This window comes from Phoenix dactylifera, chromosome 11 (genome assembly GCF_009389715.1).
Source record: "Phoenix dactylifera cultivar Barhee BC4 chromosome 11, palm_55x_up_171113_PBpolish2nd_filt_p, whole genome shotgun sequence".
Lineage (NCBI taxonomy): Eukaryota > Viridiplantae > Streptophyta > Magnoliopsida > Arecales > Arecaceae > Phoenix > Phoenix dactylifera.
The window spans coordinates 5,610,177-5,618,912 of NC_052402.1; the positions used below are offsets into that span (position 1 = coordinate 5,610,177).

The 8,736-nt window shown below is 39.5% G+C and overlaps 1 long non-coding RNA gene across 1 annotated transcript; it reads left to right on the forward strand.

The window, feature by feature from the left end:
- Positions 1 to 79: 79 nt before the first annotated feature.
- Positions 80 to 5,737, forward strand: LOC120103946. Its single transcript, XR_005513844.1, has 4 exons — positions 80 to 144; positions 223 to 304; positions 382 to 490; positions 5,314 to 5,737. It is a non-coding gene; the product is annotated as an uncharacterized LOC120103946 (long non-coding RNA).
- Positions 5,738 to 8,736: the final 2,999 nt, after the last annotated feature.

Consider the following 8,736-nt stretch of genomic DNA (forward strand, 5'->3'; position numbering starts at 1 on the left):
GTGTAAATCCATTTATGCAATGACCAGTTAATGTACTCCTGGAAATCTTAACTTCATTGTTTCCTGATTGAATGACATTTCAGGTTAGATGAATTCATGGCAGGTTTCAATATAATATCCCTAAAGCTGAAGGAAATGTATCAGGTACGGCAAGTAACTCCTTAAATTATATTTTTAGAGTGCATGTGGCTAAAAATTATATCCTTCTATTGTTGTTTTCAGTTGTGCGGAGGGCCTGTTTGTAATGCTGGATTTTAGAGAGACGATGTTAAGATGCATATCCATTTCCATCTTCTCATAATCTGTGAGTCATATTCATAAACCATATATATGCAAAATTTTAATTTGGATTGCAGATGATCACCCTTGGAGGTGATGCAGAGCTTGAACTTGTTGATTCCTTGGATCCATTCTCAGAAGGGTGGTTTTCAGTTTTAGGCCCCCCAAGAAGAGCTGGAAGAATATTGCTAATTTATCTCGTGGTGAGATGGTATGTTCTCGCACCAGATGCATTTTACTACAGTACTCCTATTGCTTACTATGGCTTGCACTTGGGTATATTCATCCCTTTTACCTGCCATTTCACAAGCCTGGTAACTTACCTCATTTTTGCCAGCACAAATTTTGAAAAGTAGAATACAACCTTATTCTGCATCATATGTATGCATTTTGTTGAATTACAATGTCAAAGTCTGTAACAGACTTCACCCTATTTAAATATACCATAGACAAGTTCTAAGCTTGAGGAGGCAACTAAATTTGTTATTTGCAATTATTGAAGTGTTGGTAGATGAGATTACTAAATTAGGGAAGAAAATGATTTAATAAGGGTGTTATCGGTGAAAGTTTTTTGAGTATAATTGTTGGAACAAAACAGAATATATAGGTGGTTGCAACTAAATGTTTATCATGGGAGAGTTGAGAAATTTATAGCAAGAGTTTCACCACAAAACTTGGCATTGACTACCTTGAATTCTATAAAAGATAGAACAGGATGTCTCCAATTGGATCAAAACATAATGTGCAAGTAAAAGTTTTGCTTAGTCGAGACTCAAAAGAAAAACCTTACATGAAGCTATTAAGACCTGTTCTATCATATGGATTTGATTGTTGGGGACTGAGCAGGGCCTGAAAAGATGCTTGCAAAGCGGAGGGATGATGTAGATGATAAAATTAAAGGAATACTAAAAGTGTCATCAGTCGATGATAAAATAGTAAAAAATCACTTGGGATGGCATGAGATTTAGTTTGAAATAAATTGGTTAGCTTGAAGCATCTTGTGTTGACCTATCAAAATAGACATGTTGTCAAAACTATAATTTGTCAAGTTCACTCTTTTAGGTTGGAAGTGCTGGATATTTATGAGTAATTTCTTCTCTTTTCTATTTAATGACATAATGCAAGTCAATATGCTTATCGAATGGATTGATCTGCCAAGAAAAAGTACATTTCATGGATTATAACAGAGACAACACTAGAAGAAGATTGAAGTAACATAGTACATTTTTATACATTAACATTCGTCATGAATATTTCACTTTTATTCTTATTATTTCGAAAATCTTCTTGTTTCAAACTGTTTCAGCTGAAAACCATGAGAAACAAACTGAAATGTCTAAATTATTTGATGGGGTAACATACCTTGATGCCATTATATGTGACCTTGACGAAAAGGGAGAGATCATTCTAAGGTTATGATAGGAAGAAAAATTGAAGGGAGCAAACAAGTATGAAACTATTTCAATAAACTTTCTTTTTAAGGAGACACTTTTTGAAAAGAAAGCATGGGTCAAGCAGGATGCTAGTCAGTGAGGTAGAAATTGTGTACATTTTTTGTTTATAATGTAAGTGCCTGATAAGGGTGGCTCTGTTGATTTCTTGGTAGAAGGCTGGGCGGGGACTACTCCTAGGATGTGATTGCAATCCAAAGGAAGTGGCATACTGGTTTAGAAACTTAAGACCACTTGAATGTTTTATCTAGCTTCCAACTTGACGGCAATGAGCTTATGAAGGAAGTAGCACACAGGGTATTCCTTTTATTATCGGCAGCACTTCTGCAAATTTCACCTGAAAAAAATCTTGGCCAAATTAATCTCTCTATCCCATTCCCCCCTCTCATGTTGAAAATGATATTGAGGTTTGTCATTGACTTGGAATTGATAGAAAAGGATACTGAAGAGACCAATTTCAAAAACGAAGTAGGGCTTTGCAGTTTTAAAACAGATACTAAGTTTGGATATTGACTATTCAAAAGAAGGCATAACCTTAAAAAATGCAAAACAAAACTTAAACTCAAGAATATGGAAAGGTTATTCAGTAAAGAAATCGTAGATTTTTAAAAAAGAAGATATGGTTTAGAAATTCAAAGGAATGCATCAGGTTGAAAGTGGCCAGATGACTTGAAAGCACTAGCCAAACATTAGATTCAAAGGCATGGAGAGGTATTTCTCTCCACTCTCCTGAAAGCCTATCCCAGAATTAGGTCTAAACTTCATGTTATTCTTTTTATTTCCATTTACATAAGATAATAAATATAAATTAGAAACACGTTCCCTTCGGAGTTGAACAAAGATACACAAAAATTCAAATTTCTTGAGAATAACAAGTTTATTTATCAGCTTTAATTAGAATTCCTGATTTTTGAGGTTGGGATAAAAATTTAATTTTTAATGCTATGGTATTCCTCAAAATTTATATGCAAGTAAATTCTATTTTGACCAAAGATTGGTAGCACCCAAATTCCGGTGAGAAAAATCATTTCTCATTCTCCAATGCAGGTAAACCCTGTATTTTAGGAAACATATGCTCTGCTTGCAGGGTGCACATTTTGTAGTTTCCTTAATGAAATAAGATTTTCTCTATAGACCGCCAACCTTTTTCCTCAATGTTAACCTAGAAAGGAAATATTCAATGAATACTTGCATGCTTATCTAGACATCTCTTAATAGCATTTAGGCCCTGTTTGGGGGAGCTATTGGCAGTAGAGCTGTTGGAAGTAGAGCTTTTATAAAAAGCTGTTTGCTGTTTGGTAACTACATTTCTAAAGTGCTGTGGCACTTTAACATTTGTTTGGTAAACAAACTGAGAAAGTACTTTTGTATGACAAAATGATCATAAAGGACATTATTAGTATTATACAATAGTGCATAATAAAATATAATATATATTAATACATAAATATATGATATAGTATAATATTAATGTAATGTAACATAATATTATTATAATATAGTACTATAACATTGTATACTATAGGATAATAATTTAAAATAATATTAAATTATTTAACATAACATAATATTATATTATATTATATTTATAGTATAATACAATAATAAATGTATAAAATATTATAATTATTAGTATAAATTAATTTTTTACTCTTTTGATGACCATTTATTTCTCTAACAAATTTTCTAACTAGGTGAAAAAATTGGTTAAATAATTACTAATATTTTTATTTATTTATTTATTTATTATTTTATTTCATTGAAATATATTTATTTATTATTTTATTTATTTATTTATTCGTTCATTTATATACATATTTATTTATTTATTTATTTTTCTTTATTTTTCCTTTTCTTTTTTTTCTTCTCTTTTTTTCTTTCCTTTTCTTCTTTTTTTTTCTTTTCTTTTTTCTTCTCTTCTTCTCCTTCCTCTCTTTCCTCCTCCTCCTTTCTTCTTCTCCCGCGAAGCCGGCGGCGCCGGAAGGGGGACCGGGCCGCGGGAGGGGGGGCGGGATGGCGGGCCGCGGGAGGGGGGGCGGGATGGCGGGCCGCAGGAGGAGGGGGGCTCGGGAGGGGGCCGGGACGGCGGGCCCCGACGACCGCGGGGGGAGGGGGGCTCGGGAGGGGGCAGGGACGGCATGCCGCGGCGACCACGGGGGAGGGGGGGCTCGGGAGGGGGCCGGGACGGCGGGCCCCGACGACCGCGGGGGGAGGGGGGCTCGGGAGAGGGCCGGGACGGCGTGCCGCGGCGACCGCGGGGGAGGAGGGGCTCGGAGGGGGCCGGGACGGCGTGCCGCGGCGACCGCGGGGGAGGGAGGGCCTCGGGAGGGGGCCGAGACGGCGGGCCGGCCGGGGAGGCAGCGGCCATGGCGGCCCCTTCCTCCCCTTCCTCTTTTTTTTTGGCTGTGTGGTGGGTCGCAGCGGCGGGGGGCTCGGGTGGGGGCTGGGGGGCGCGGCCACGGGTGGCCGGCGTGGTGGCTGCCTCCCAAAAAAAAAAAAAAAAGAGGAGGGCCGACGGCATTGAGGAGAAGGAGATAGAGAGGGAGAGAGAGAGAGGGGGGGATGGTGAGAGAGAGGGGGGATGGTGAAATAACTGAGAAAGTGCTTTTTGGCCCTCCAAAAGCTCCCCCAAACAGGGCCTTAGATGTTACACGTGAACACCTGTAGCAGCAAGGTGCTTTATTACTAGTTTATTTGTCACATGTCAACAGTAAAATCCATGTAGCCAGTATTTATTAATCATTAATATAGTCAGATGAGTCTGATGTATCTAACAGGCTTTTTTTGCCTAAAGAAAAATATGATCAACGAATTTAATATTAATCCATAGGATCATATTTGATATTTGGCAGCTGAATCGTGGAATATAGTGTATTATAGTGCCAGTATTGTTTGCTACTGATTATAGTGGCTGCATTGGTGGTGAGTGATTTTCTCCCAGATATTGAACAATGCACCATGCCGTCTTTCATGCTATTTTGGTCTCGGGGCATGGATTGCATGCCAACCAGGTAGCATGGCTTGAAGATGCTACCCTCATGCAAATGTCGCCAACTGGACATGGCATTGCTTTGATTGTTGACACGTGTTTATCAAAATTTTTTAAAAAAAACAATTAACAGTTACGAGCCTATATTTTAGGGGGACACGTATCTCAGTTATTTCAGTTCAAAACGAGAGCATGCACGGTGGGTAGCATCATGATGGTCCTACCTGAGTAGTATCTAAACTTCACCCTTTGGTCTTGTGATTGTTTGCACTGCATGTATTGTTTATCAATAAATTTTCAGACCAGAACTAATACTTGCAGAGGCGTAGCTCGTTAGCTCTTGTATTCGCACTGCACCATTACAAACCCACTCCGCTGTGTGTTATGGATGAGATAGATGCTGCGCACGACAGATGCACGGTTTATTATAATCATGTATGCTTATGCCTCTTTTTTACCTTGTGATGTATGTTCATGTATTGATATTAGCTTTAGTGTTTTCATGAATACTAGATCTATGTTCTCGATACATATTTTATCTTTCCCTCGTTAGCATGTAACTTTGTAATACTGATCCATTTGTTTTCCACGCAGTTTGAGAAATAACATGTTTGAACTAACTGACCGACTCGTTGGCACTTACAAGACTGACAACTGCACTAAGAGTATAACCATCAACCCTGGGAGTTTCGTGGATTGTGGAAGGGCTGCTTAAAGTCCACCTCAGACAGGATACAGGGCATGCATTGCAATTTGTACAGTGATCTTTTGAATCTCTTGTGAAATCAAGTTCTTTACAAATATGGGGCTTCATGATGCAGGCCATATATTCATTAAGCGTATTCCATTGTGGGCACAAAAACGTATCCTCCCGAAATACTTAAATCACAAGATCGATATGGATACCAGTAATGGGTGGACGAGTAAAACAATGTGCACGTAAAGGAGAATTTTCTACTAATCTTTTCTCTAGATTTCTGTAATGGTGGTTGAGAGAATAAGGACCTTTGCCCAAAAATCATTTGGATGGTTCCTAGGCATACTGGTGGTGCATCGTGACTTGTCTGCAATCCTCTGATGCAGTCATATCCTACAAGTTTCTACTGTATCTCGTTCGAAGGACCCCCCGAAAATGCTTTAAAGATGCCATTAGAGCACATGAGAAGCTTCTTGGCCCCCCAAGTGGTGCTGCCTTGTCAGCCCAGTTAAGCCATCCTTCCTGACGCATCAATTCCTGCAAGCTATGCTAATCTCATTGTGCCAGGCGGCAAGGAAAAAAAAAAAAAAAAACTAGATCAGGTTCTGGGGAGTTGGGGTTATCTGAAAGAGGACCTTCCTGATAAAATAAAAAACTACTAGCTTGTTTTCTCATCATGAAACAGTGTTTGGGACATGAATCTAGGACCACATGTCGCAACTGAAGCACAAGGGCATTTTCACTCTGGTGTCAATTAGGCGGTCTGCGGACTTCCGTTGCCCTCCTTTTTTTTCAGGCAGTTAGGATAACAGCTCAAACCGTTGGATCGGCCTTGTCATCTTCTGCTGTACCTGCCACAAATGCAGCTATACCTTTTGGGATATCTATAGGCTATTATTCTGAAGTCTCCCATTACTGCCAATGGATCTTGCTTCACCAAAGGAGACATTCTTCATTCTATCTGCAATACAATTCTTCAAGCTAGCAGCAGATCGGCCTACCTTTCTATGCACAGGGTCTTGTGGAGCTGACCATGGAAGGAAATTACCAACGAAGAGCCGTTATTCCTTGGGCCCCTGCGGTCACTTTGGTCACCGGTCTGCATCCAAGTAACTAGCTTCAGCGGCTTGCCTTATGCCAATGCGAAGGCTATGGCGACAGCTTAAGCTGAATGGAAGCAGTTTGCCTTCCAGACTACTTACATAATTCGCCAAGTCATGAGCGAATGGTGAATTTGAGTTCAGCTTCATGCAACATGTTATGAATTCTTCATTCATACCATTTTGCCGAAAACTTTTCTACGATATACATATTTTAATACCAAATTATATAAATCAATAAAATTAAAGTCATGTTTTCCGGTCAAAGCAAACACATTTAGTCAAAACGCTCGTCGACTTGTAAGCCTACACTGGAGGCCGACGATTCATGCTCTACACAGAAATTGCGTGCCAAGGCCCGCAGCTGACAGCTTGGCGAAGGTGAGACCAAACTTTTGCTAGTTGTAGAAATTCATCACTGGCGATCCTCCAACTGTCATAAATTCCAGCTCCCAGATATTTTTCGACGCAACTCTAGACAAGAGCATCAATGTTTGCATTGCAAGAAGAAGCATTTTGGGGTTGGAAACACGATTATGGAGAGAACACTTTAATTTTCAGTTCAAACAACTGAACATATCCCAAGTATGTCAGTCTTTTAACCGTCATACCAAACTGAAGAACCTAACAACCGCCTACCCTTCAAGTAGTTATGCCAAAATAAACCACATAGTAGCAAATAACTAAAAATCAAAACCATTAAGAATCAATGAGGTACTATTGGGCTAAAAATCAATAATCATTCAAGATTGTATTTATCCAGAATTCGAAACTGCTTAACATGGCCTGTCTCTAATCAAATGGGAGATGTAATACCAAAAGAATTATGAAAGTGAAAAGGCCTTATAATATAGAGACGTGAAGATATATGACCTGATAATATGTTTCATCTCAATACACATACTAGTACTAGAGAATTCATTTTGTTTTAAATGTAACCTAACCGAGCCTAAAGTCACGCACGTTTTTTCCTTGTAAACCTGCTACAAGAGAAAATGACAAATTGTTACTTTGAATGAAATTTCGTATAACAGAGCATACCCCACTTCCTTTTGCTTGGAGTGAAAGACTAGGCAAAGCCCAGTCAGATCCACTCAATTAATGAATGGAAAGCAATTAAATCAAATGAAATGGATTGGGCCAGGCCGCCCGGAGTTGAACCGTGGAGCAAATTGCATAACAATCCTAAACCTACATTTGATCAAAGAAGACCAAACAACCTTCTCTGCATGCATTATAAAATCCATGCAAGTACAAGCGGGTGAAGAACAAAATAATATCAACGAAGATAAGAAATTAACGACAGGCACCTCTTAGATCCCACAAGTTACTAATAGGGACATAAGACAAATGCGGGAATAGCGGGATCAAAATAAAATCCAATGAAAATCATTGCTCAAACAACAGCATATCCCTCTTTCAAAACAGCACGAGCCCGCAAAAAGGTTTTGCCTATTGAATTGACGTCACCCCTAGGGATTGATTACGTGAGGCACTGATGTTGTTTCTTGAGAATTTTCTGCAAGGCCTATTGTTCTCTTGAATTAGAGTTGAGAAATATATAATTTCGTCGAAGCTAACCAATGACTAATATGAAAGTCCTAATATCTGCAGGAATATGTCAGTGCCATAAACATTAAAAATATAATCTTGCCCGAGAAACAAATGCCAGCATCAGTAAAAAGGGCACCATGTCCTCTTCTTGATATGGAAGAGAAAGATTCCTGCAAAACATGATTTAGTTATTCATGGAGAATATTGCTCCAATGACAAGCAAAAGCAAGTGCATGAAACACATGCCCCGACCTGCCGGATTCGAACCGGCGACCAAGGATTTCTGATATTGGGCACTACCCCTCAGCAATCCATCACTCTTCCAGCTGAGCTAAGGCCGGCCAATGCTTGTCAAAGAATCCTGGACCTACGCACAGGAAACCCAAAGAAAACGAGCACGATATGAAAACCCCATTGGGCCTAATGGTTTGCCCCACATTATAAAATCGGTGCATGTTTATAGCATGCTCTACATTCATGCTATCATGCGCATGGCCGATCAGACCTTCAATGCCATTTTACCCAAGCAACCATGCAGACAAAGCACTACTACAGGCAAAAGTTACTCCGCTCCGTGGCTCGGAGATCCAAGGTTAATACGCATTGATGGGATGGGGGTGAGAGGCACCATCTGGATATCAACTAAAGATGAATAGCATGTACGTC